This window comes from Cricetulus griseus, chromosome 4 (assembly GCF_003668045.3).
Source record: "Cricetulus griseus strain 17A/GY chromosome 4, alternate assembly CriGri-PICRH-1.0, whole genome shotgun sequence".
Classification (NCBI taxonomy): Eukaryota; Metazoa; Chordata; class Mammalia; order Rodentia; family Cricetidae; genus Cricetulus; species Cricetulus griseus.
Genome location: NC_048597.1, coordinates 84,307,230 through 84,333,345, shown reverse-complemented (window position 1 = coordinate 84,333,345; position 26,116 = coordinate 84,307,230). Strand labels below are relative to the sequence as shown.

At 45.2% G+C, this 26,116-nt stretch overlaps 1 long non-coding RNA gene across 1 annotated transcript; it reads left to right on the top strand.

The window, feature by feature from the left end:
- Positions 1-24,784, top strand: LOC118237778. Its single transcript, XR_004769994.1, has 5 exons — positions 1-186; positions 8,148-8,318; positions 22,667-22,770; positions 24,263-24,354; positions 24,717-24,784. It is a non-coding gene; the product is annotated as an uncharacterized LOC118237778 (long non-coding RNA).
- Positions 24,785-26,116: the final 1,332 nt, after the last annotated feature.

Below are 26,116 nucleotides of genomic sequence, written 5' to 3'. Positions count from 1 at the left end.
AGTGAAAGCAGGGTAAGGAGCTCGGAGAACCAAATTCAGGAACCATTCCTGGGAATGGAAGCCATGGGCCAGACACTTCTTCAAGTTCTCTTTGTCACATAGCCCTGGATCAGCTACGGCTCTGTATAAGGAGTCTCCCCACTGGGCACCTTCAACACTGAAATCTGTTGCCTTGGGATGCTGGAGGTAAGAAGTCTGAATGGTTTGTTCCTTCTGAGAGCAGCAAAGGAGGCTCTGCTAGGGGCTTCCCTCCAGCTCCTGGTGGCTGGCTCCCTGGCAGTCTCTGACAGACACACAACACTATCTGCCTTCTTTCACATTCATGTGGCATCTCCCTGCCTGTTTGTGTCGAAATCTCTTTTCACACCAGTCTTATTGAATTAGGATCCACAGTAACTTCATTGTAGCTAACCATACCTGCAGTGACCCAGTTTCCAAGTGCTGTCCTGTTGGAGGTACTGGGGATTAAGACAACAATGTATCAGCTTGGGACACAGGATGCACTTTAGTCCTTAACACCTGCTGCATCCCTTATTTTCTGTTGCTGAAATAAAACACCATGACCATGAGTAACTTAGGGATAAAGGTGTCTATTTTGGCTTAAGTTCCAGAGGGCTAAGAGTGCATCATGGCAGAGGTATGGCAGGAGCAGGAAGCCAAGAGATCTCATCTCCAGCAGAACACAGGAAGCAGAGAGTGAACTGGGAGAGGCATGAGGCTATAAACTCTCAAAGCCCACCCCTACAATGGCGTTCCATTTCCAGTAAGGCTGCACCTCCCAAAGGTTCTATAACCTCCCTAAACACCTCCATTAACCGGGGACCTGAGCCTGTGTGGGACCTTGCTCCCTCAAGCCACCTCACCCACTCTGCATCAGGCCCTTGCTAGATGCTGAGAGACAGCAGGAGGAGCAGGTGAGCAGTCTACACAATACTCCAACAGAGTGACCTGCATCTGTGGGACAGACAAGGAGCAGGACAGCAGACATGTGAGTGAGGCTTTACAAAAACACAAGGAGTGACTCTCAGGGAAATGGCAATTCAAGACTGGAAAAACAATCATCTTTACATGATATCTAAGGGAGACTATTAAGGCTGTGGTTAAAGTCAGGTGCCTGAGGTGTGAAATTATGTGGTTAGGAAAAAGAGAAAGACTTACACACTGTTGGGAGTGTGCACTGATGCAATCTACACAGAAATTGCTATGGGGGTTTTCCAAAAGGGTTAAAAATAGAAGTATCATATGACCCAGCTATACCACTTCTCGGTATTTATCTGAAGCACTCCAAGCCAACACATTATAGAGATGCATACACACCCATGTTTAATGCTGCTCTACTCACAATAGCTAAGAATGGAAAAACAAAACAAAACCCTGTAATTTATTCATTTGTAAAGAGGAATAAAATCATGACATTTACAGGAAAACAGAAGGAGTGGCAGATCATTATGTTAAGTGAAAAAAAAAAGAGACTCAGAAAGACAATAGCACATTTTCTCACATATGCAAAATCTGTCTATGCATCCATCCATCCATCCATCCATCCATCCATCCATCCATCCACCCACCCACCCACCCACGAAGTGCATGAAAGAAGAATGGGGATTCTATGGAAGGTGAGGGGAATTTCTAAAGTGAGGATAACAAGAAAAGCTAATGGAATACATGTGTGTCCTGAAAGCATCAGGGGGAATATTTGGGGATAGAATGGGGGCCAGCAAGTGAGCAGAGGGGAATGGGGAGAGGAGTAGGGTGTGTGTGTGTGTGTGTGTGTGTGTGTGTGTGTGTGTGTGTGTATACATGTTACTCGATACATTGCTGTGCAAGCATAAGGACCTGAGTTCAATCCCTAACACCCACATAAAAGTAGAGTGCAGCAGCAAATGCCAGTAATGCCATCACTAGCACCGGAGAGCAGAGACTGGAGAATCCCTAGAGCTCCCTGTGCTGGCTGGTTGTGTGTCAACTTGACACAAGCTATAGTAGTCTGGGAGGAGGGAACCTCAGTTATGGAAATGACTCCAGAAGATCTGCTGCAGACAAACCTGTAGGGCATTTTCTTAATCAGTCATTGATGTGGGAGGGCCCAGCCCATTGTGGGAAGTGTGGTCTGGGTTCCATAAGAAAGCAGGCCAAGCAAGCCATGAGGAGCAAGCCAGTAAGCAGCACCCCTCCATGGACTCTGCTTCAGTTCTGCCTCCAGGTTTCTCCAGGTTTCTGCCTTGACTTCTCTCAGTAATGGACTGTTACCTGGAAATTTAAGCAAAATAAACCCTCTCCTCTCCAAGTTGCCTTAGGTCTTGGTATTTCACCCTAGCAATAAACCCTAACTAAGACTCCCTAAGGAGCCAATCTAGCCAAATCTGTGTGCTTTAGGTTCACTGAGAGACCCTGTTTCATAACGAAGATGGAAAGGAATTTAGGAAGTCACTCAACATTGACCTCTGACCTCTACACACAAGCACACAGAAGACCATGTGGACACATATAAAACACACACAAACAGCCTCTAATACAAGAATGTTGCACTTTTAAACATGCAGGACTTACACACAGACCAAAGAGGATTTCCGTTTGTTGGTTCTTAACTCCCTAAGGTGCTTCAGGCAAGGCTTGGCTGTGACAGTACTTTCTCATCAGGACAAACAGCTCACAAATAGTAACACAGAGATTTATTATTAATTATGAAAGCTCAGCCTTAGCTTAGGCTTGTTCCTAACTCGTGCTTATAACTTAAATTAACCTGTTTGTTTGTTTGTTTGTTTTGAGAGAGAGTTTCTCTGTGTAGCCTTGGCTGTCCTGGAATTCACTCTGTAGATCAGGCTGGCCTTGAACTCACAGAGATCTGCCTGCTTCTGCCTCCTGAGTGTTGGGATTAAGGCGTGTGCCACCGCCAGGCTATATTTTTTAATCTATGCTCTGGCACATGGTTACCTCATTTTTGTACTGTCCATTCTCCTTCCTCCACATCTGGCTGGTGGCTACACCTTTCCTCTTCCTAGAGTTCTCTCTCTGCCTCGAAGTCCCGCCTATACCTCCTGCCTAACTATTGACCATTCAGCTTTTTATTTACACCAGTTCCAGCAATATATCTTCGCACAGTGTACAAATATCCCACACTTGGCTGGTCTCTGTTTCTTTAGTTGTGGCTATAATTCACGAACCGTACAAGCCCTGGTCATCATTAGCATTTTATTGTGACCCAGGATGGATGGGTTGTTTTAAATTAAAATAAACCCATGGGCTAGAAAGGCTGACATAATTCATTTTAAGCTTTGAAAGATATAGTAGCTGCAGCAGCCCCTCCAATTTGCCATTGCCTTTGAGAGGCTTGATTCTGGCTACAGTGTCTGGGGAGCATACAACCATTGCAATCTGTTTCCAAAGGATTTTTGCTTTAAACATCTCCACAAATGATTACAGTTGTTGCCTGTGTGTTTTACTCACTCAACTTAGCAGCGGTAGCTTTTATTTGAAGCCTTAAACAAAAACAAACTCAATAAGCTGATGGGAAGTGTGCCCAGTAGAACAAATCTGGAGTTGTATTTAAAACTCAATTTGAGACAAAGGGCATTCAAAACACCTCAATGCAAGCTGATACAGTAGGAAGTGCCGATTACCTTGTAGTTAGAATATACAATTTTAAAAACAGTAGCAATTTAAAGGTAATTCTTTCAAATATGTAGGATACCCTTAAAATCTGAGGTTGCTGGCTGGTAGTGGCTCACGCCTTTAATCCCAGCACTTGGGAGACAGAGGCAGGCGGATCTCAGTTCAAAGCCAGCATGGTCTACAGAGTTGAGTTCTAGGACAGCCAGGGCTGCACAGAGAAACCCTGTCCTGAAAAAACAAAACAAAGCAAAACAAAACTGGTTGGCAGTTCTGAGCACAAAAAGCCATGGAAGTTTTTCCAACCACACTGCTGTCACTCTTCCAAAAAACCCGCACTGGCTTCTTTGTAGGTGTAGAATCCAGCACAAAGCTGCAACTGATGGCGTTGGAGGGAGGCTCCCTGACCATTGGACAGCAGCAGCAGTAACAGTAGCTTTTTCAGTATTAACGGGAGCTCTATCTAATTTACAAATGAGATTTCTGCAATTGGAAATGTACAGGACGCCTTTGTATTTACTGGAGAAAGAACTGAAGGAAAGCCACCATACATGTTTCCGTAGATGCCATTTTCTCCTCTGGGAGGGCAGGCGTGAGAAAGGAAAACCCCTTGTGTGCTTGTGTTCTGTCAGGAGCAAGCACGGAAGAGAGGACCTCCCAATGGTGCCCTGCTTAGCATTTGGAAGCACTGTTCAGTTTGTGCAACCTGAATTTGGTTCCTAAATCCTATCCCAGCTCTGGCACAACCCCAAACCACTTTGACCACCTTCCTTTAGAAAGTTCAGAGCGAGTGAATATGAAAGTACAGTTTCAGTTGGTTCCTGTCACAAGAGAGGAAGCCCAAGTGGAAAGGGCTTTGGTCACAGCCTTGTGACCTTCATGGGACTCAGTTATGGTTCCCAGACCCTCTAGCTGTGAGGACTGAGAAATCACTGGATCATTCTTAGCTGAGTAGAGTCACTAGAGTGGTGACCATTGTCCTGTGAGGTCTCCTTCCCTTTCTCCTAGTTAAATAACTATGGACTGCAGTTTGGGTCAGAGTCCCCCACCGGGTCAGGAGAGGCAATTAAAGGGAGTTGGGATGTCATTCAGTGTGGAGTGCTTGCCTAGTAAGTGTGAAACTTTGGGTTGATCTCAGTGCTATACACTCACACACGCTGGAAAGGTGAAGAGAGGGGCTGCAGACACTTTGATTATCACACCTGGATAAGAAGGACATGAAGCATCCTGTAACAGGCATCCTGCCCCTCCATCAGCACAACCAGGAGCAGGTGGCCATCCAGTTACCAGGACAGAACCGAAAGGTTGCCTTGTTGTCAACTTCATCTTAGATTTATAATGAACTATGGACACGATTACTAATATTTTATACATAAAGAAGTTAGAAAAAAATCAGTGAAAACTGCTATTTTAGACCTCAGAAATTATAAATGTACAACAAATAGCATAATAGTTATATTTCATTATTCAAACATCAAATTTAGAGACAGACTCATTAAACATGAAGGGTTTGGGAGCAGGAGAGGCTGCTCCATGGTTAAGAGCACTGACTGCTCTTGCAGAGGACCTGGGTTCAGTTCCCAGCACCCACACGGCAGCTCACAACCATCTGGAACTCCAGTTCCCTCTTCGGACTTCCATGGGGACCAGGCACATGGTGCACATATGTAAATGCAGCAAACCATTAGTATACATAAAATAAATAAAATAAAATGACATGTCTGAAAATAAAGGAAAATGACACAAAATGAAAAGCACTTAATTATATATAAACAAAAATAAAATACTTCAATCTTTTTCCAAGTGAAATCAGAAAACCCGGAGTGGCTCATGTATATTGTTGTTCAATCATGAACATATTTTTGTTGGAAGAAGTTGTTAGAAGGGCTTGGAAACACCTTACAATAGTAGAGAAACTGTTAGGAGCTAGTTCACCCCACTCCCTGAGATTCATCTTCAAAGAATCTCATCATCTCCTGCCTGTAGAAGGCTTTCTCAGACTGCCAGCCCCCAAATCATGACATGGAGACTTTATTAGTTATGAATGCTTGGCCTTAGTTTAGGCTTGTCCCATAACATATTTCAATCTGTTTCTCTCTATCTACAAGGTGCCTTAGACAGGCAAGGTAAAACAATGCAACACATCTTTACATAGTTAAACAAATGTTCTTACTCCAGAACAGCAGCCTGTTACTCTGCCTTATTCTCTTTGCACAATTCCCTGGGGCTCTTTGTTGAGTGATCTACTCTCAAGCTGGTATTGATGGCAAGCTAAATTATGCTTTAAAAGGAATATGCTAGCCAAGCAGTGGTGGCACACACTTTTAAGCCCAGCACTTGGGAGGCAGAGACAGGCAGATCTCTGTAAGGTCCAGGCCAGTGTGGTCTACATAACGAGTTCCAGGACAACCAGAACTGTTACACAGAGAAACTTTCTCGAAAAACAAACAACCCCCCCAAAAGAAATATGCATTTTATCTTTACCCTTTTGCTGGATCAGTTATAGATGCGGCTTCCAAGGCAAGTTCTATTTCCACTTCAATAATATTCTGCTAGGAAAAAAATTATTGCCATTCTGTAGATGTTTTCCTGCTCTTATATCTTCTAAAGTGTAAGTTATTTTGGGAGCGTAGCTCAGTGGGGAAGTCCTAGGTTCCAGCCTTAAGCCACAAAATGTGAGGATCTGAGCTCAGATCCCCAGAACCCACAGGAAGCCAGAAGTAGTAGCACTTCTCTGTAATCCCAGCATTTCTGTGGTGGGGGTGGATGCAGGAGAATACCTGGAGCCTTACAGACTAGCTAGCCTCGTATATGTATAGGTAGCAGCAAGAAGCCCTCCCAAAGGTGCTGTCTGACCCTACATGAATGCTGTTGGCAATGTGCATGTGCACACACAGACACACGAAAAGAAAGGTGGGGGTATTTTGTTTGTTTGTTTGTTTGTCTTTGGGTTTTGTTTTGTTTTTGAGACAGAGTTTCTCTGTGAAACAGTCCTGGCTGTCCTGGAACTCACTCTCTAGCCTAGGCTGGCCTCGAACTCACAGAGATCCTCCATCCTCTGTCTCCCAAATGCTGGGATTAAAGGAGTGCACCACCATTGCCTGGCCTGGTTTGTTTGTTGTTTTTAGTGTAGCATTTTTGCCATTTGAAAGCAAAAGTGAGCTGAGATTGTCTGAGTTTGTCCTTAGATATAACATGATTCCAGCTCCATATTATTTAAGTGTTAAGAAAGCTACACACACACACACACACACACACACACACACACACACACACACATACACACACACACAAACCAATGAACCAACCAACCTAACAACCAAACAAAAACCCAAACCTAGTTAAGAACTCAAAATCAGAGCCCTGAATGACATATTATTATTTACTATCGGTGTTATTTTTTATGTCCTCATTCCAAAAGAAATCCTTTTGTGCATATCTAACAAGTCTACTCCTGGCCATTGAGGATATATGGAAAAAATAGCATGCTATTACCCCTGCCCTTGGGATAACGTGAGGTGTGATACAGAAATGAATACTTGTACTGGGGAGAAATAACCGTTAGAATAGAGAGTAGGGTGGCCCACCAATGGTTGTCTGCGGATCCAAGTCACACATGACAAGAAAAAAATAACAACAGAGAAGTGGGTGATTACAAAGGCCTTGGGGAAAGGGAGTTCTTTGAAAATTCCAGAAATTTCTGGATGGCCCTTGAATGGATGCAAAGGGAATCTAGCAGGAGAGGTCACGGGATGCATCTGGGAGGTGAAGAGAGGGCAGAACAGACAGGACTTTGTTAGCATTTCTCTTTAGGGTGGAGGGACATCATGGAAGGATTTTAAGCATGAAGATGACATAATCCTGCTTCTCAAAGAATCTTTGTGGCCCACTGGTGGGAGGAGACAAGAGAGGGAGCAGAGAGAGCCTCTAGGAGGCTGCTGCTGTCAACTCTATGAGACACGACAGTGACTTCCATGGAGACAAAGAGGAGAACAGAACACAAGAGTGGTGGCACCTAGCAACCAGGGGCCCCAGGCACCAGGTGGATGCTGGTTCCTCAGGTGGAGATGCAGAGGAAGGGGATGATCCCATTTGGACTGAGGAAAGGGCTTCAAGGACTCTGTGTGCTGTCATTTGAGATGCTGCTGAGACCTCTAAATAGGAATATTGATGAGTGGATGACTTAACGATAAAGCAGAAGAACATGTTAAAAGGGAACAAGGGCCACACCTTGCCAGGTGCCAAGAGAGATGCTTAGAGGCTGTCCTAGTTTGTTTCTGTGGCTGTGATAAACACCACGCTCAAAAGCAACTTGGGGAGCAAAGGGTTCATCTGGCTTACTGGTTACAGTCCATCATGAGGGATGCCAGGGCAGGACTTTGGAGGCTTGCTTCTATAGCCCAGGATCACCTGCATAAGGATGCAGCACAGTGTGCTGGGCCTTCCTATATCAACTAGCAATTAAGAAAATGCCTCATAGGATAGTCAGGGGCCAATTTGATCAGGGCAATTCTTCAGCCAAGGTTTCCTCTTCCTAGGTGACTCTAGGTTTATGTCAAGTTGGCTTCTGCAGCTAACTATGACAGTGCTGAGGACATAGCCACGTTGAAAGAAGAGTGACCCCGTGTGTCTAGTCTTGCAACCTGAACACCCCAAGCTTCCTTTGGAGTTGGCAACATGGAGGTCTCCTCCATGGTACCAGTGCAGAGGTAAGTAAATGGATTGTTCCAGGCTACGCAGACATAGGCTGATGTGGGAGGGGGGGGTGAGAGCGACTTTTGCAGACAGCTCTGCCTCTGAGGTACCTTTTCAAGCACTGAATCTCTTTGACCAGGCTACTCTTGCCTTTAAGCCATCTAGGAAAGTGAAGTGAAAAGGGCCACTTGCTTAGACGCCCGTAAATTGTGCTGCCCAGGACCACTCAGTTGGCTTGTTTTTTGTTTGTTTTGGTTTTCCCTTTGCTGGGTTGATAATCAAGCCAAATGTCTTATACATGCCAAACAAGAACTCTATCATTGTGCTGCCTCCTCAGCAACTTTTGTTGTTTGTTTGTTTTGTTTTAGACAGGGTCTCCTGGGACAACCCAGGCTGACCTGAAACTCATTGTGTACTTCCTTAGTGCTGGAATTAAAGTTGTGTGCCACCACACCTGGCCTAATTCTTGGGGTGTGTTGTTGTTGTTTTCTGGGATTTTTTTTTTGAGACAGCATTAGGCTACGTAACTCAGGCTGCCCTAGAACTCCCTATCCTCCTGTCTCAACCTCCCTAGTGCTGAGGTGTGCATCACCAAGTTCAACCCTGCCTGTGGTGGTTTGAATGTCATTGACCCCATAATCTCATAGGGAGTGGCACTATTAGGAGGTGTGGCATTGTTGGAGTAGATATGGCCTGGTTGGGGGAAGTGTGTCAACATAGGGGTGGGCTTTGAGGTTTCCTATGCTCAGGATACCATCCAGTGTCTCAGTCAACTTCCTGTTGCCTGCAACATGTAGCAATCTCACTACTTCTCTAGCACCATGTCTGCCTGCATGCCACCATGTTGCACCATGATGATAATGGACTGAACCTCTGAAAATGTAAGCCACCCCAATTAAATGTTTTCCTTTATAAGAGTTGCTGTGGTCACGGTGTCTCTTTTAGTTAGGGCTTTTTTTTTTTTTTTTTTTTTTTTTTTTAATGCTCACTGTCTCCTCAAGTCTCCATCATTTATCACCAAGAGGCTCTTAACTAATTTCTCCTTCTTTTTTTTTTTCTTAAATGGTTCAAAACCAGCTTTTCTGGCTTTCTCACTTAGCCAAAAGTGAGGTGAGACACTGAAAACGCCTAAGAAACATCCGAGGAAGGAAATGAAGGAGAATGCTCAGAGCGCAGGTGCTCTTGCAGGGACTTTTTTATTTTGTTACACTAACCTCATTGTAGGAAATTGCCAATAGAGGAATGTCGATGATTTGGAGCAGAACGGTGCTTTGGAAAGAGATTACATGGCTTTTATTGAAATCTCAGAGTAACTCTGTGTCGTTCGTGCCCTCTGTAATGGCCTGGGGAGAGCAAAGGATGCAGAATGGATATAAGGAACAGAATTTCATTAAAGGGTGGGAGGGTAGGGTGAGGATTCCAGCTCTTAAATAACTTAAGGGTAAAAATGGGAGATTGGGAACAAGAGGAGATAAATGAAAGAAAATACAGTGAGGCGAGTAGATGGGTCTCCTACCACTGACCAGTTTCTGTCCTCAGAAAATCTGACACCTTCTCTCCATCTGGGTCAGAGCTTCCAAGGCCCAGGCTGGCACGAGGCTATGAGGTCACTGAAAACCACAGTGAAGACACTTTGGGAGCATCTACTCTGCATCCTTCTTCCCTCCATCAGTTAAGTGCCACCGCCCAAAGCAGGGGAGGAGGGAAGGGTGGGGAAGAGAATTCGGTTTCCTTGCTTTCTCCTTCACTGTCCCCCACACCTCCCCACAACACACTATACCCCTCACCTGTCCCCAGATGCCCATTTCTCACCACTGGGCAACTAGAAGCCACAGCGGCCCCAGGAAAATGCGTGTCTTCTCTCAATGGCTTATAGGGGGGTTCCCAGTATTCCAGAGCAAAGCAATGTCTGTTTTGTTCATTGTGTGCTTGGGTGCCTGGCACACAGTAGACTCTCCATAGTATTTCTGGAATGAATAGATGAATGGATGAATGAAGCCTCCGAAGACGACAGTTTCACACACTAGCTCAGCCCCCACGTCCACATGCCTCCACTGGTCTCTGAAGAAGTTTCTCGTTTGTTTTGTTTTTTGTTTGTTTATTTGTTGTGGGTTTTCTCCTTGGGGTTGGGGATGGAGATGGTGAAGGATTTGGGGCTGTATCCTGAAGCAGGGAATTGAAAAGATAAAGTTTGGAAAGTCCTCAAACCTGACAATGGTTGATTCCTTTTCAGGATCTAACCGTCACCTCATCTCCACTCCTGCTCGGCAGCTCTCCCTCAGTCTTGTGTCCTGCCTTCCAGCTTTACCTCCCCTCCTCCCCCTTGATCTCCATTAATTCAATTTCTCTGCAAACCTCTAGGGATTGAACTAACTGGGCCATTGAGGGAATGAAAAAGGGACAGACACAGAAAATCTGGGATCAGGTGCTCTGGGCTCTCAAATGGAGAAGCAACAGCATCCCTGGAGCTCAGTGTGTTTATCATATGCAGTTGAATTGGGAGACAGGATTATTGCACACAGCTGAACAAGGAAGTGGTGCTACTACATACATGCCAATAAAGGGGTAGACGGGCTATTACATACAACCGAAGAAGGAGGCGGGGCCATTGCATACGATAAATGGGGAGGCGAGGTTGTTATAAACAGCTGAACAAGGAGGCAGTGTTATTACACACAGCTGGAAGAGGACGCAGGTTTAATTAATCTTGGTTGGAGCCAACTCTGTTCAGGCCATGGGGGAGAAAGCTACAGTGGACATTTTCTGCACCCACTGTCATCATGGGCACCTGGACCAGAGGACGGCTCTTCCTTTGTCTGAGCCTCACCCCAGGGAAGCTTTGCACACATTCACTCTGGACTTCACCCTCTCTCTGCAAACTTTATGTCGTGTCTGAGGACTTAACTCAGTGAAAATTACTTGAATTTTAGTAGAAGGTTCTTGAAGACCACCCAAAAGAATAACAAATTTCTAGAGAGAGAAGAAGTGCATGATTTTGGAGGTCTTTGTTTTTTTTTAAAATTACTTAACCTGCCAGGCTGTGGTGGCGGCGCACGCCTTTAATCCCAGCACTCGGGAGGCAGAGGAAGGCGGATCTCTGTGAGTTTGAAACCAGCCTGGTCTACAAGAGCTAGTTCCAGGACAGCCTCCAAAGCCACAGAGAAACCCTGTCTCAACCCCCGCCCCGCAAATTACTTAACCTATTGATTTTATGGGCATTAGTGTGAGGGTGTCATATCAGATCCCCTGGAACTGGAGTTACAGACAGGTGTGAGCTGCCATGTGGGCACTGGGAATTGAGCCTGGGTCCTCTGGAAGAGCTGCCAGTGCTCTTAACCACTGAGCCATCTCTCCAGCCCAAGCTAGTGTGTCTTGATTCTTCTGCTTTAAACCATCCCTGCTCACCAAGCTGTGAGTCAGTCATTCATGAGGCTGCACCTGCCCTAGAATCTCTTTCATGAACTACACTGGATTAAGAGCTAGGGCTGCAAGATTGTCTTTCATGAGAAACAAACGTCTTTGCCTCCAGACATTCATTAATCAATGGCAATAATTCATTCACCAAGTGCCAGTGATGAAAGGTGGAACTGCACATTAGTTTGCCAGCAGCCCACACACTCGAGAGGACGAGGAGAGACAGTAAGCAAAACATTCAGGGAGCAGAGAGAACAGCTCAGGTAGAAGAGGGGAAAGTAGGAGTATGCCCAGGAAAAGCATGCCAGCAGGGAGGGCCAGGGAATGCTTCTCTGAGGAAGGGAGAGGAGGACACTCAAAGATTGTGGGGGCATGGCTCCTCCACAAAGTGGGGTGTAGTATAGCAGAGACATAAAAGGCCAAACAATCAGATACATGTTTACAATGACATCATTTTAGATCTATTATTATTATCTTTTGAGAAAGGTTCTCACTATGTAGCCTTAGCTGACCCGGAACTTGTTATGTAGGCCAGGCTGACCTCAGATTCATAGAGATCCACCTGCCTCTGCCTCCTGAGCACTGGGATTAAAGTCGTGCACCACCACACCTGGATTAGATTTATTTGATTGAGTGTATGTGTTTATATGTGAGTGAGAATATATGCACATGAGTGCAGGTGTTGGGAACTGAACTTGGGTCCCCTGGAAGGGTAGTATGCACTTGTAACCACTGAGCCATCTCTCCTGCACAAAGATTGCATATTCTGACTCTGTATTAGTCAGCTTTCTATCACTGTGACTTGAGACATTAGATTTATATGAGAAAATGTTTATTTGGGATCATGAATTAATATATTTCGTACCACATAGAAATCTCGAAGACATACATACACCAGGAATCACATGTTTTTGGGCAAACTGCACATTATTTAAATTATTATAATTACAGATCATAATATACTTTAAGTGTTGTTTTTCAATAAGTATAACATTTTTATTTATAAAAACAATTAAACAACTAATTGAACAGTTAGTTAAACAACCAACTAAACAAAGTTCTAGTACTTTTTAAATATATGGTACTGCATAAAACATTTTTCCACTATGAAGATGGACCAAAACAAAATTCAGGTATCTAGATTTTCTCCTTTTTCCACTGGAGGCACAAATCCTGCAGGCTCTTGTAGGAAATTTTTTTTCTTTCCACTCGCTGGAATATGAAGATGGAGGTTTCTGTCCCACCAGGTCTTACTGCCCTTCAGCTCCAAATAAACACACGGATGCTATATTAATTATAAAATTGTTGGCCGATGGCTAGGGCTTCTTACTGGCTACTTCTATCTTATTTATTAACCCATAACTATTAATCTATGTATTTTCATGTGGACTTGGCTTACCAGAGAATGCCCGGACTTGTTAGTCCTTTGGCAACTACATGGCATCTCCTCACAGGCTCTCTCTCCTCTCTTCAGCATTCTCCTCCTAACCCCGCCTATCTTCCTGCCTGTACTGAGAAATCAGTGTTTTATTCATCAACCAATAAGAGAAACATATATACAGAAGGACATCCCCATCAGGAAAACACATAGATCTATGCTACTTCATATCACCTGACAACCTTTTGGGTGGATCTTTACGGGGTGCTCTACTTTCACCCCCAGGGGAAGGACTGGACAGATTTGTCTAGTTCTGGAGCACCTTCATCATTGCCATCTGTTATCCAGTGTCTCTCCACCTACAGCAGAAACTGTTTAGACTTCATTTTTGCTTGTGGATTGAGGATGTTGTGTTCTCTAAAGGATATAGCACTACTTTTTTTTTTTTTTTTTTTTTGCCATTTCATTGTTTTCATGGAACAACATGAAAAGAATCGATCCACACAGTCAATGCTTTTTATGTGGGCATTGTATTCTTTGATGCAAGTAGGTTTTTCTGTTTTTTCCTATTGTCGAGACAGAAGTGTCATGGGTCATTACTACCTATCAGACAACCCACTTGTCTTTCCATGCTAGGAGAAGGTTATCACCTCCTAGAAAATACTAGCTTATCTTTCTTCATTCTTGATGTTTTCGTTTCAAGTATGGCGGTGAAGCTCTACTCTCCCTAACAGTCCCACAGACTCTAGTTTTGTTCTGTAGCAGCAAGTCAGCAGTAGATGTAGCATTGTAATAACTATCCTGGTAAATATGGTGCCGTGTGCCAAGATAGGGTCCAAGGATTAAAAAACAGTTTCCTGCAATTTCTTTCCTTCAGCAGTGCATATCTCCATATTGCAGATATAACTGGTACCATCTTTGTGGATTCCTGGGAGTTTTCTAGGAACCATGTTTATTCCTGACTCTGAGATGCCCCCCATCAAGACATCTGTTTGATTACTCTTCCCCTCTGTCCCACCCCAACCCACACAACCAGATCCTTCATGTTACCATCCTCCTACCCCCAATTTACCCAAGAGAGCTCTTTTATTTCCACTTCCTAGGGAAATCTATGTGTCCCTCCTTGGGCCCTCTCTGGGGCTGTGGATTGAAGCACAACTATCCTTTACTTTACAGCTAATATCCATTTATGAGTGAGGACATACCATGTTTGTCTTTCTGGGTCTGGGTTACCTCACTCAGGATGATTTTTTTTCCCTAGTTCCATCAATTTGCCTGAAATTTTCATGATGATATTGTTTTCTACGACTAAGTAGTACTTCATTATGTAAATGTGCCACATTTTCTTTATCCATTCTTAGGTTGGGGGCATCTAGATTATTTCCGAGTTCTGGCTATTACAAATATGACTGCTATTGTAACATAACTGAGCAAATGTCTTTTTGGTTGGTATAGCTGATCTTGAGGTAGACTGATTCCCAATTTTCCCACCATGCTGATTTTCAAAGTGGCTGTACAAATTTGCACTCCCACCAGCAGTGGAGAAGTGTCCCCTTTACTTCACATCTGCTCCAGCATAGGTTGTCATTAGTGTTTTTTTATCTTAGCCTTTCTGACAGGTGTAAGATGGTATCTCCAGTTTGTTTTGATTCTAATTTCTCTGATGGCTAAGGATGATGAACAATTCTTTAAGTGTTTCTCAGCATGTGAAACACCAGAAAACTCATGAACAGTACAAAATGTGTCAAGAAGTATCAGTCCAAAGTACAGCACTGTTGCTTTTGGGACTGGGGCAAAGTAGAGCATGGTGGTAGGAAGTGTGGTGGGGCAAAGGTGTTCACATCTTTGGCAGTTGGGAAACGGAGAGAAGTGTTGTGGCCAAATTCTGAACCCCCAATCATCAAGAGACACTATTCAATGCAAAAGCAGAGTCTTTAATTTTAATGAGTTAACTGTGTTAACTCATTTCCTCCATCCATCTGACACAGTGGGTGGAGTGAGGAGGACCTGGAGGGACTGTAGGGCAGAGGATTTATTGGGGTGGAGCAAGGGGAGTGTCTGGGGCCTGCAACAGTCTCAGGATTGGTACACTTCCAGGCTTGGGCAACCTGTCCTGTGTTGATTCATCAACTGGTTGTTATGGCCTATAGGCCCTCCCAGGGCGGTTGCTATGCTCTGCATGTCACTGTTGTGTACTTGTATGTAAAGCACACCCAGAGCTGTAAAGCACAGCCCCGCCAGCTAACTTCTGATTGGTTCCTTGCCACGAGGGTATCTGACCTCCTAGTGACCAGGACAGGAGGGGTAAGGTCAGCATGAGCACATGTTAGCCTGTCATGGCAGCTAAAACAGGGGGCTGGTCCCTTCAGTCTGTCATCCAGGGAAGTCAGGGCAGGAACTTGAAGCAGGAACCTGGAGGCAAGAACTGATATAGAGGCCACGGAGGAATTCTTGCTGTTTGTTTTCTTACACACCCCAGGACCACCTGACCAGGAGTGGCACCACCCACATTGAGCTGGGCCTTCCCACATCAATCATCAATCGAGAAAACCCCCCACAGATTTGCCTACAGGTCAGTCTCTCTTCCCAAATGACTCTTTTATGTCAAGCTGACCTAAAACTTGCCAGACAGGCCCTGATAGAAGGGAGTTTGACTATTAAGGGCATGTCCTTGGAGGAGATCAACTTCCTACTGACCAGACCAGACCTTCACCCAGCCCCCTGCTTTAGCAGCCATGACACACTGCAGAAAAGACACAGCAAGACAAAAGCCCCTGACTCAGCAACATGTGCTTGCCCGACCTTGCCCAACCTTCCAGTCACTAGGCAGTCAGATACCCTCCATGTGTCAAGTAACCAATCAGAGGTTAGCTGGTGGGCTCTGGATGTGCTTTATGGTAACAGTGACATACAGAGCACCAGTCCTGTGACTGTTGCATACCCCTAGACACTCCCCTTATGCTATCTGATATATTCCCCGCCTAGTGGTTTGTTGGGGTCTTTCTCCAGTCATCCTCAGTGGTGGATGGACCAAGGGCCTGAGCTAATGGGGCTAGCTCATTAAACAACTACAATTAAAGATTCTTTGCTTTTGCATCGAAATGGGTCTCTTGGTGATTTGGGGGTTTCAGAATTTGGGCACAACAGGACTACAAGCTGTAATCTGAAATAAACCTGTTCTTCCCTAAGTTGCTTTTAGTCATGGCATTTCCTTATGGCAATAGAAACCAAACTAAGACAAGGCCACACTTCCTAAAGATTGAATCTCCTGATAACACCAAAACCAAGCCTTTAGCATGTGGGCCTTTGGAAAGCACTCAAGAACCAAGCAGCAGCATTATCTTAAGGGCAAGAGAAGAAGCCCCCTCCTGAAATGCCAGTCAGTAGGAGGTGGAGGCAGGAGGACTGCTTCAAAGTCAAGGCCAACCTGAGTTACATAAGGGTCAGGTCCCCATGGCAACAAAGTTAGAGCCTGTTTTGTTTTGTTTTGTTTTTGTTTGTTTTGTGAAAAGCAAGGAGTGAGGGGATAGCTCAGCTTGTAGTCCTGTTGTGTACACAGTCAGCACACAGGGAGTCTACACCTGATGGAGAGTACACAGTCAGCACAGAGGGAGTCTACACTTGATGGAGAGCATACAGTCACCACATAGAGTGTCTACACCTGATGGAGAGCACACACTGTGTCTGCACCTCTGGAGAACACCCAGCCATCACACACGAGCCACCAATACCTGCTTGAGATCGTGTTGCCTAATGGTGGCTTGGTCTGGATGTTTCTGGCTGCCTGTCTTCTGCTCATCATTTTCCCTGCAGGGGTGGTATTGTCATCTCTTATACACATGCAAACCTCCATCTAACTCAACAGCACATCACCTAGTGAATTCCCTTCTTGGGGAAACAGTAGTTATGTTGGATTGCCCAGATGGGGGCAGTGTGCTTGAGATGGAAACCACTCCTTGTTTTCTATCTGTAGATGAGCAGCACTCAGTGCAGAAAGGTGACATGTCCCCTTTAGAAAGGAGACATATTCCAGAGTGAAGATTAAATATAATTCCTAAGGACTTTCTAAAGATTCCTAAGCTGTACTGTCCAGGAAAAGCCAGGCTCCTGCATCCTCACCTTCCTCTGGAAGAAACCCAGAGCAGATGGGGCACACAGAAGACTTAACATCACTCTTTGCTTTACTGTTCTGTACACACACACACACACACACACACACACACACACACACACACGCATGCACACACACACTTGACTGCTGTTCCCCACTGGTCCAGGCTTTCCAGCCAGCCTCCCACCTCTGTGGCCTGTTTCCTGGCCCTCTCCCCATTCCACACTGCTGCTTACGATTTTTCTGATGGACTGTCTGATGACCTCCCTTTCCTGTTCAGCTTTCTTCCAGAAATTCCTGCTGACTACTTGGTGAGGACCAAGTCCATTAGTCACACATCATCATCTTTCAGAGATATGAGCTTGGAACTCTCCTCTACCCATCTTTGCCTATCTCTCCTCATCTCTACCATGCCCTCAGCAATGTCAGATCCCAAACTCCAGTCAGCATCCAAATTCAATCACGTGAAGGACCCTTCACTCAGCTGTGAAGAAGCAACTCCCAGGATAAGGATGCTTAAGATGGCCTTTTATGTTTTAATTTCCTGTTATAGGCCACTGATAGTGTAGTTTGGAGGTAAAGCATGCACTTTGCATGTGCAAGGCACTGGGTCCAATTCCTGGTACCAATTTGTTGTTTTGTTGAGACAGGGTCTCACTATGTAGCCCTGGCTGTCCTGGAACTCACTATATAGACCAGGCTGACCTTGAACTTGAACTCACAGAGATCCACCCACCTCCCCCACCCCCCACCGAGTGCTCAGATTAAAAGTGTGCACTCCACACCTGGTTTCTATTACCAGTCTTTAAAAATATGATCTCAAGATGTGAAGTTTCAGGATGGGATTTTACACAGCAATAGACAAACAGGATAGAAACTGGTGTCAGGAGTCGTATATTGACATTGAAAAGATGTTAATATCTGGCCAATGAGATGGCTCAGTGCAGAATAGCATTTTCCCGTCAAAGCCTGAGGACCTGAGTTCAATCCCCGGAACATGCAAGAACACACATGGTGGGAAAGGACAACTGACTCCCACAAGGTGTTCTCTGACCTTCACACGCAGGCCATGGTATGCATACCAGATAGACAGACCTACATCAGGGAGCTCTAAAGCAGGCCAAGGCTCACCGAGTCTTGATCGTTCCAGGGCACTGGAAGAACAGCAAGGAAAGCTACTGGAAGCCAGGAAGGATTTGCACATGAGGTGTCAGAAAGAGCAACAGAGCTGCCAGGCGGTGGTGGCACAGGCATTTAATCCTAGCACTCGGGAGGCAGAGGCAGGTAGATCTCTGTGAGTTCAAGGCCAACCTGGTCTACAGCGTGAGTGCCAGAACAGCCAAGAAAGGCTGCCTTGAAAAACAAAAACAAAATCAGCAAAGCTTGGACCCACAGGAAGGAGGAATGCAGAAGTGTCTGTTGGACAGTAGGTTTGGGGGAAGTATTAACTGCTGTGTTTGTGTTGAAGGATGGATGGAAACAAGTGGACTAGGTTATGAATAGTTCTGCTTTTTAAACATGCTGTAAAGAAAATATGAAGAAGCAAGGCCTGACTTCGAAGTCTGTGGGTCCCATACTCTCAGCCTCCCCACATAGCAAATTATCCTCAAAGTAAATGGCTTGAAAATTGAAAAGGACTCTCTTCAAGACAGATCTATTTTAAGGCTTCTGGGGATTTAAAGACAGCCCCCCCCCCCAACACACACACACAGACTGCCCAGACCCTTAAGGCTGTCCTTATAGCACCCTGATTCTTACTTCAAGCCAGGCAGACAGGGCCTTGTCTCAGAAGTTCTTGTGAGACAGAGTGTGGCTTCTGTCAGCTCCCAAACGATCCCCACGAAATCCTGCAGTCGTATGAGATTTGAGCAGGTGTGCCCTCAGCTTGGCCTGACTGAGACAGGGATGGTTCAGAAAACTCTAGGCCTCTACATTTTCAGGGGGAGGAGGCAAGACAAAGAAGCTATTCACCAGCATGTATGAGCTGCTCTTACAACAAGGCAGAGCCAAGGACGACAGAGAAGGGCTCCCTGGAGCAAAATGCTGCCTAACTGACTCAAACACATGCCTAGCTGAATTGCAGGCAGACTGTGATGAGTGACATCCCTGTGCCTCCTTGCACTGCCTCCTCCACCACCATGAGTAGGACTGTCTGACATGGTCACCCAGTATAGCCTGCTGTATGTTGGGTGTAGATGGTGAGATGGGTACAGGTAACACATTCTTTTAGTTTCTAGGTACTCTTATTGAAGGCAAACCTTCTGAGGAGACTCATTTGCATCTTGGCCTGATTTAGAAGACAAGATCCTGGCCTTCCAACCTCATTCCCATAAGGCTTTGGAAATGTGACAAGATGTGACTTAATCATGCCCAGAGGGCAGTCTTCGATAGTTCGTGTTTTCCAAATATAACTGAAACAGCATGGTCATCTCTGATGCTTCTGGATTGCCAGCTGGCTGCTCCTTCATCAAGAGGTGTTTAGTTAGTGCTCAACATGATAATAATATCAATACAAGCATGAGGGTTTATTTTTAACCCCCTCCTTTTTGTTCCATTGTTCTTGACTTTGTGGGGATTTTTTGTCTTATTATTATTATTATTATTATTATTATTATTATTATTATTATTTAATTTCTCTTTGCCTTCAGGACAGCCTCCTCATGATTCTGAGATAGCTTCATACGTAACAGCATGGAGAGAGAATTGCTTTTCTGTTTTACTTTTAAAGGGTTCGAGACACCTCCAACAGACTTCTGCCTCCTTGGGGAGAAGTATATCTCAGGTCCCTTCCTAACTGGGAGTTTACCACAGGCGGTTTAACCTCAGACTCAATCCTCACCCATGGGAACCATCCCTAGATACAGAAACAAACTTCAGTTTCTATGAACTGGGAGTTTAGCAATGGCAGAGATGACCAGCAACCAAGAGCAACTACCACAAGAAAATGAAGGAGTTGAGTCAGTGTTAGCTACTGGGTAGTTAGTTCATCAGGAACATTCCTTTCTACTATGTTTTTTTTTTTTCCAACTAAAACTTTATGACAAAAACTTCCTGTCTGCCCTGTTACCATGCAAGTTGAGCATGTACAAAGGTGCTGCTGTCCATGTTAACCTTTTGAACTATGACCTCGAGCTAAGCATGCTGCAAAATGTATCTGTCCTACTTCCTAATGGCTGGAGTAACAAACCACTAGACTCTGTGTTGGGAGCAATGCTCCAGGAACCCTCTTGCCACATGCTGTGGGAATGTCTCTTTCTCTACTAGTATTCCTTGGTATGGTTCTTGTCTTGACATTTTTATTCACCTGAACAGGAGCCCATTGTGCTAAGTTACAACAGACTTTGGAAGTAGACTGGGACAAGAACTGGTGTTAGCCTCTACATGGAGCCAAGGGTAAAAGGAAGTGCTAGAGTATGTACTTCCCTTGTCTCTAAAACAAGCCTGACTTTCTCCTCCAAGCTGAGAGGTGAAAGAATTGGCCACTAGGTGGCTTCCCCATTTGTCTAAGGGACACTAATGTCCTGGTCTGAAGGTGAAAGCACCTGAGAGAAGAGTGTCTGAAATAAAGTACAGTTTTCTTTGTTGAGCTCCAGGCACTCTGGGTCTCAGAATGGCAGGGTAGCATCTGGGGAGATGGCAGCTTGGCCCAGGGAAGGTCGAACATTGAGGCTCTTTCTAGCAGACTGGGAATCGGCATAGCTGCATCCCACCCTCAGGATATGGGAGGAGGGTGGGGCTCTTATAGGATCTGCAAGAAAGACTTGTGTTCTCAGATGGCATGGGTGTGGGGAATTTTTGTGCAAATGATACCAGGCAGTTGCCTCCTCAGATCACAACCACAGGAGGGCTGTGGGAGTGGTTCATCTGCCCCTACTTCTCCCTGGTGACCTTTGGGCATAGGAAATCCAGGCTAAGCCCACATATACAGGGAGCATGGGCACGTTACTCAAAGCTGGTAACACTATGAGTACTGCTTGAAGTCACTGTCTTCACAGAGACTGTGCCACCCCTCCTCAAAACACTTTTTTTTTTTTTTTTGGTCTCCTCTCTCACTACCTCTGAACAGAAGCTTTGTGTACCTCTGGCCTGTGCAGACAACCAAGCTATGATTTCCTCTTGGTGACATTGCCAGTAGCCACTCCATTCCAATTCCCCAAAAGCTCAGGTTTGCATTCAATAAATGCAGGATGAGGCAATGTCAGCTGCCCAGTGTGGCCGCTGTGTTGCTTTGCTGAATGGTGTGCCCAAAGTGGCCCATGTGTGTCCTTGAACTAGATTCCTAGAAGCTGAGAAAGCCCAGGTTGCAGCTTTTCTGTGGAGTGAGGCCAGACAGGAACAGTGTGGGACATGGAGCCATTGCCCTAGCTCTTACCTCCAAAATATACAGATCTGGGCCTTGTGCCTAAGTGGTGTTGAATGAATGAACTAAGTCCTGAGTAAGTATATTCTTGACATGAGCACAGCCATGTAAAGGACCCCAGTGCCTTAGACCCATGGGAATAACAAGGCCTTTCCCTGGTCGAGCACAGACCTTCATTTCCTACCTTCATTTTCACAGTCTAGAAGTCACAGGGCTTCAGTCTGTGGTCCCCCAGACTGCTGCTTGACTGCACCTACTATCTTGTGCATGCTACATCCAGCTAGTCTGTTTCCTCACTCTGAGATGATACAAATACTCCTGTAATATATTCTGAATCTGGCACCTGGGATGTCCAAAAAAGTATGTTTAGTGAACAGAAAAATGCTGATGCTGCTATACACATATATCTGCAGGAACACACAGCTTGGTGGCTCCAAAATCAGCTTGCTGGATAACAATGGAATCTTTATTCTCTAACCCAGTGTTCCCCAGATCCTCCTGGCAGGGCCTGAAGCTTCCAAAATCTATTCCATAACAGCTTGAGTACCTTTCCATTGGCTGCCTGTCTTACTTAGGGTTTCTATTGCCGTGAAGAGATGGCCACAACCACAGTAACTCTTGCAAATGAAAACATTTAATTGGAGTGGCTCGCTTACAGTTTCAGAGGTTCAGTCCATTATCATCGTGATGGGGAGCATGGCGGCATGCAGGCAGATATGGAGTTGTAGTTGTAGCTGAGAGTTCTACATCATCTTACAGGCAACAGTAAGTCGACTGAGACACTGGGTGGTATCCTGAGCATAGGAAACCTCAAAGCCCACCCCCCTCCCCACAGTGACGCACTTCCTCCAGCAATGCCATACCCACTCCAACAAAGCTATACCTCCCAATGGTGCCACTCCATATGAGATTATGGGGGCCAATTACATTCAAACTACCACTTCAGTGCCTCTGGGCCCTGCTTAACTTCTGCCACTGTTCACATGTCTATGTATGTCCTGCTGAAGACCTCTCTTCAGAAAATGGTACAATCCACCTTTCTCCAAGATTGTGATTTTGACACAATTGTGATTGTGATTGTGTGTTGACATCCCAACAGACCCTTTTCATGGAGGCTGTATCACTGAGACCTTGGTGAATAAACTCTGATCCCCAACACACTGGACGAGCCAAGTGCTACTGACCTCTGTACTTCCTTTTTAGGTAAAGTAAACAGTATTTCACAGTTTCCTCCAAAATGTACAGATCTGGGCCTTGTGCCTAAGTGGTGTTGAATGAATGAACTAAGTCCTGAGTAAGTGTATTCTTGACATGAGCACAGCCATGTAAAGGACCCCAGTGCCTTAGACCCATGGAAATAACAAGGCCTTTCCCTGGTCAAGCACAGATGTTGACAGCGTCTGCAGAAAACATCAAGCACAGCTTATTTCTTCAGAATGACACAACCTGAGATTGCTCCCCAGCATCTCTTATGGAGATGAGCTAACCTGCCCATCATCCCCAGGATCTGCAATAAACACATCAGATTTCCTGGCCATTGGTGCATCTCCATCAGAGCCCAGCAACCACCCCTATCTCAGTGTGCCTGTCATTTCTTCATTCCCCATCCCATAGTCAGATCAATACCAAAGCCCTGCATGTCGTGGCAATGTTAGACAAGTTCTTCACCTACCCTGGTGGTCTGTGCTTGATCCCGAGAGAACTGGAGATGATGATAATGATTATATGAGAAGCACTTCATACACCACCTAGCATATTACAAACACTCCTAAGTACCAATCACTGCTATCTGCCTCTCTCTCAAAACCCTCAGAAAAAGGCGGTATGTGCCAGGCAACTCCCATGGTGCTAACAATCTGGCCAGCACACTGGCCACACAGTGGAGCTTGGTTTCAAGTGTCAGCCTGGGAGTTGGCCCATGTTGTATTTGTTTGCATTCCTCTTCCCTCCAGCCCCTGGCATCTGGGTCTCCGGGTGTTATTAGTAAATAACATTTCCTCATTCCATCCGAATCGTTTGAAGAAAAGTATTTCGCTGTCTCTGCTGGCCCTGCAGATTTGACTAGTCATGGAAATAAAACTCTCTGGCCGACATCTGTCCTAGGATGATAAACCTTCAGAGAACATTTTCTCTCAGTGGAAAATTTTAGCAAAACCCTCTGCACAGCAGGGCGCTTACACCACCACCCACCATTGTGGTCACACTCCGAGACCCAGGCAGAGTCACTCCTGTGGGTTAGACCCCACTCTACATTATTGTTCTGGTCAGTACATGCAATGAATTGATTTTTTTGAGCAGAGGATTCCCCAGTCTCCTGCCAGACCTACAAGGACAAAACTCTCATCCTTCTTGCATTGCCAGAATTTAGTACTCTGGAGGTATTTGCGACTACATTTCTATGAAGAAACAGGCACAGCTGCATTTATTCAGATGACCCTGGCTTTATCATGTGACTTCTAGGACATTGTGCAAGCTTATTTTGCCAACTCTAAAATGAGATAAATAAGCTTCCTGTCTCAAAGCTATAGCATAGAAGATATGAGCCCTCCAAAAGCTATGGGCTCGGTGATGTATTCTTTCCAAACTGAGCAGTCTGGATGTACCCATACCATAGAAATAGGCCCAGTGCAAAACAACCCAGAAAGAGGCCCAATGGGAAGATGGCTAAATAAGTTGTGTTGCATCTATTTTACAGGTGACTGCCAGCAAGGGGGATGAGAGAACTATCAATATCAATACAACATGGATGGAAATCAAACTGCTGAATAGAAAGACTGGCCCTGAGAGGTAGCACTGAACAAATGCTGGGAAAATCAGGGTGTAGGAAAGGGAGCCACCAGAGGGGTGTTTCGGGGGACTACTGGGAAAGCAGGCCCTTCAAGGATAGCAGGGGGCATCCTGGATGCTGGAATGCTAACTGCTTTACGAAAGGCAATATCCAAGTTGTAGACAGCAACATCCAGGTTGTGAGATTGATCCCTGGGTATTATTTCTTGTGACTTGCAACTCCCAAAACTGAAGCTTTAATTCGAAGAGACACCATGTAGTTTTCTGGGTAGACCAGATGTTATAAATTGCTCTGCTTATTGATTCCCTGACCGTACCAGTTCATTTATCTGCTTTATCTCATTTGCTTTTACATGTAACAGTTCTCATCTATAACCTATGACAGCAGTGGCACACGCCTTTAATCCCGGCACTTGGGAGTCAGAGGCAGGTGAGTTCGAGACCAGCCTGGTCTACAGAGTGAGTTCCACAATAGCCTGGGCTACTCAGAGAAACCCTGTCTCAACACCCCCCACACACAAATTTTTAAACCTAACAAATATTGTTTTCCTTAGAAATCTATTTGGGTGGCTTGAATGAGAATATCCCCCCCAGACACACACTTAGATTCTTGTATTTGAACACTTTGGCCCCAGTAGGTGACACCATTTGGGAAAATTGGGGAACCTTTAGGAGGTGGAGTCTTGCTGAAGGATGTATGTCACTTAGGGGTGGACTTTGACTCTAGTCTGGTCCTACTCCCTGTTTGTTCTCTGCTTGGTGCTTATGGCTGAGGATGTGAGCTGCCAGTTGCCTGCTCCTGCCACCATGCTTGCTGCCATGCCTCTGGAGCCATAAGTCAATAAAGTTCCTTCTATAAGTTGGTTTTCATGGTGTATTTTTTTCCCAGCAACAGAAAAGTAACCCATTTACTATGTAAACCTATACAACCATTTGTCAAAGGGCTTTGGAACATAGCTAGTTAACTTCCCTTGAGAATTTCAAAGCACATTTATAATTAAAATATGTTTAATTTTCTTCTTAAGCATTTTGGCTGTCCAATAAGCACAAACACCCCAAATGCTGAATACTGCCCACAGATAAAACACATACAGTAGGCATTAATTTCTTCTTACAGCAACCACTGGCTGCATCTGATGACCTCCTGGAGTCCAGTGGGCTGTCATTATACACATTTTCCATACATATTACACACAAAAGCCAGAACAGACCCTGCGGACCAAAGATGTAGTACAAAATGCAGGGAAATTCCAAGCAGATCCTGTCTTGGCTACATTTGGTCCTTTTCAAGCCATAGTAACAGGAAGATGAGTGGAGTAGACCTCTGCCTCAGAACACCCATCCCTCCTTCCTTCTCTGCACATCTGGGTTCTGTCTACCACCCAAGACAAAGTAAATATCTTTGTTCATCATCACTTTTATGGTTTGGATCTTATATGCCCCTTCATACCCACAGAGTCTCAAGTAGTCTGTAGTGCTATTTTTTGTTGTTGTTGTTTTTTGAGACAGGGTTTCTCTGTGTAGCTTTGGAGCCTATCCTGGCACTCGCTCTGGAGACCAGGCTGGCCTCCAACTCACAGAGATCCGCCTGCCTCTGCCTCCTGAGTGCTGGGATTAAAGGCATGTGCCACCAATGCCCGGCCTAGTCTGTGGTGTTATTGAGAGATGGTGGAACCTGCAGGACAGTGGTTCTCAACTGTCCTGTCATGATCCCCAAAGACCACTTGAAAACACAGATATTTACATTACAATTCCTAACAGT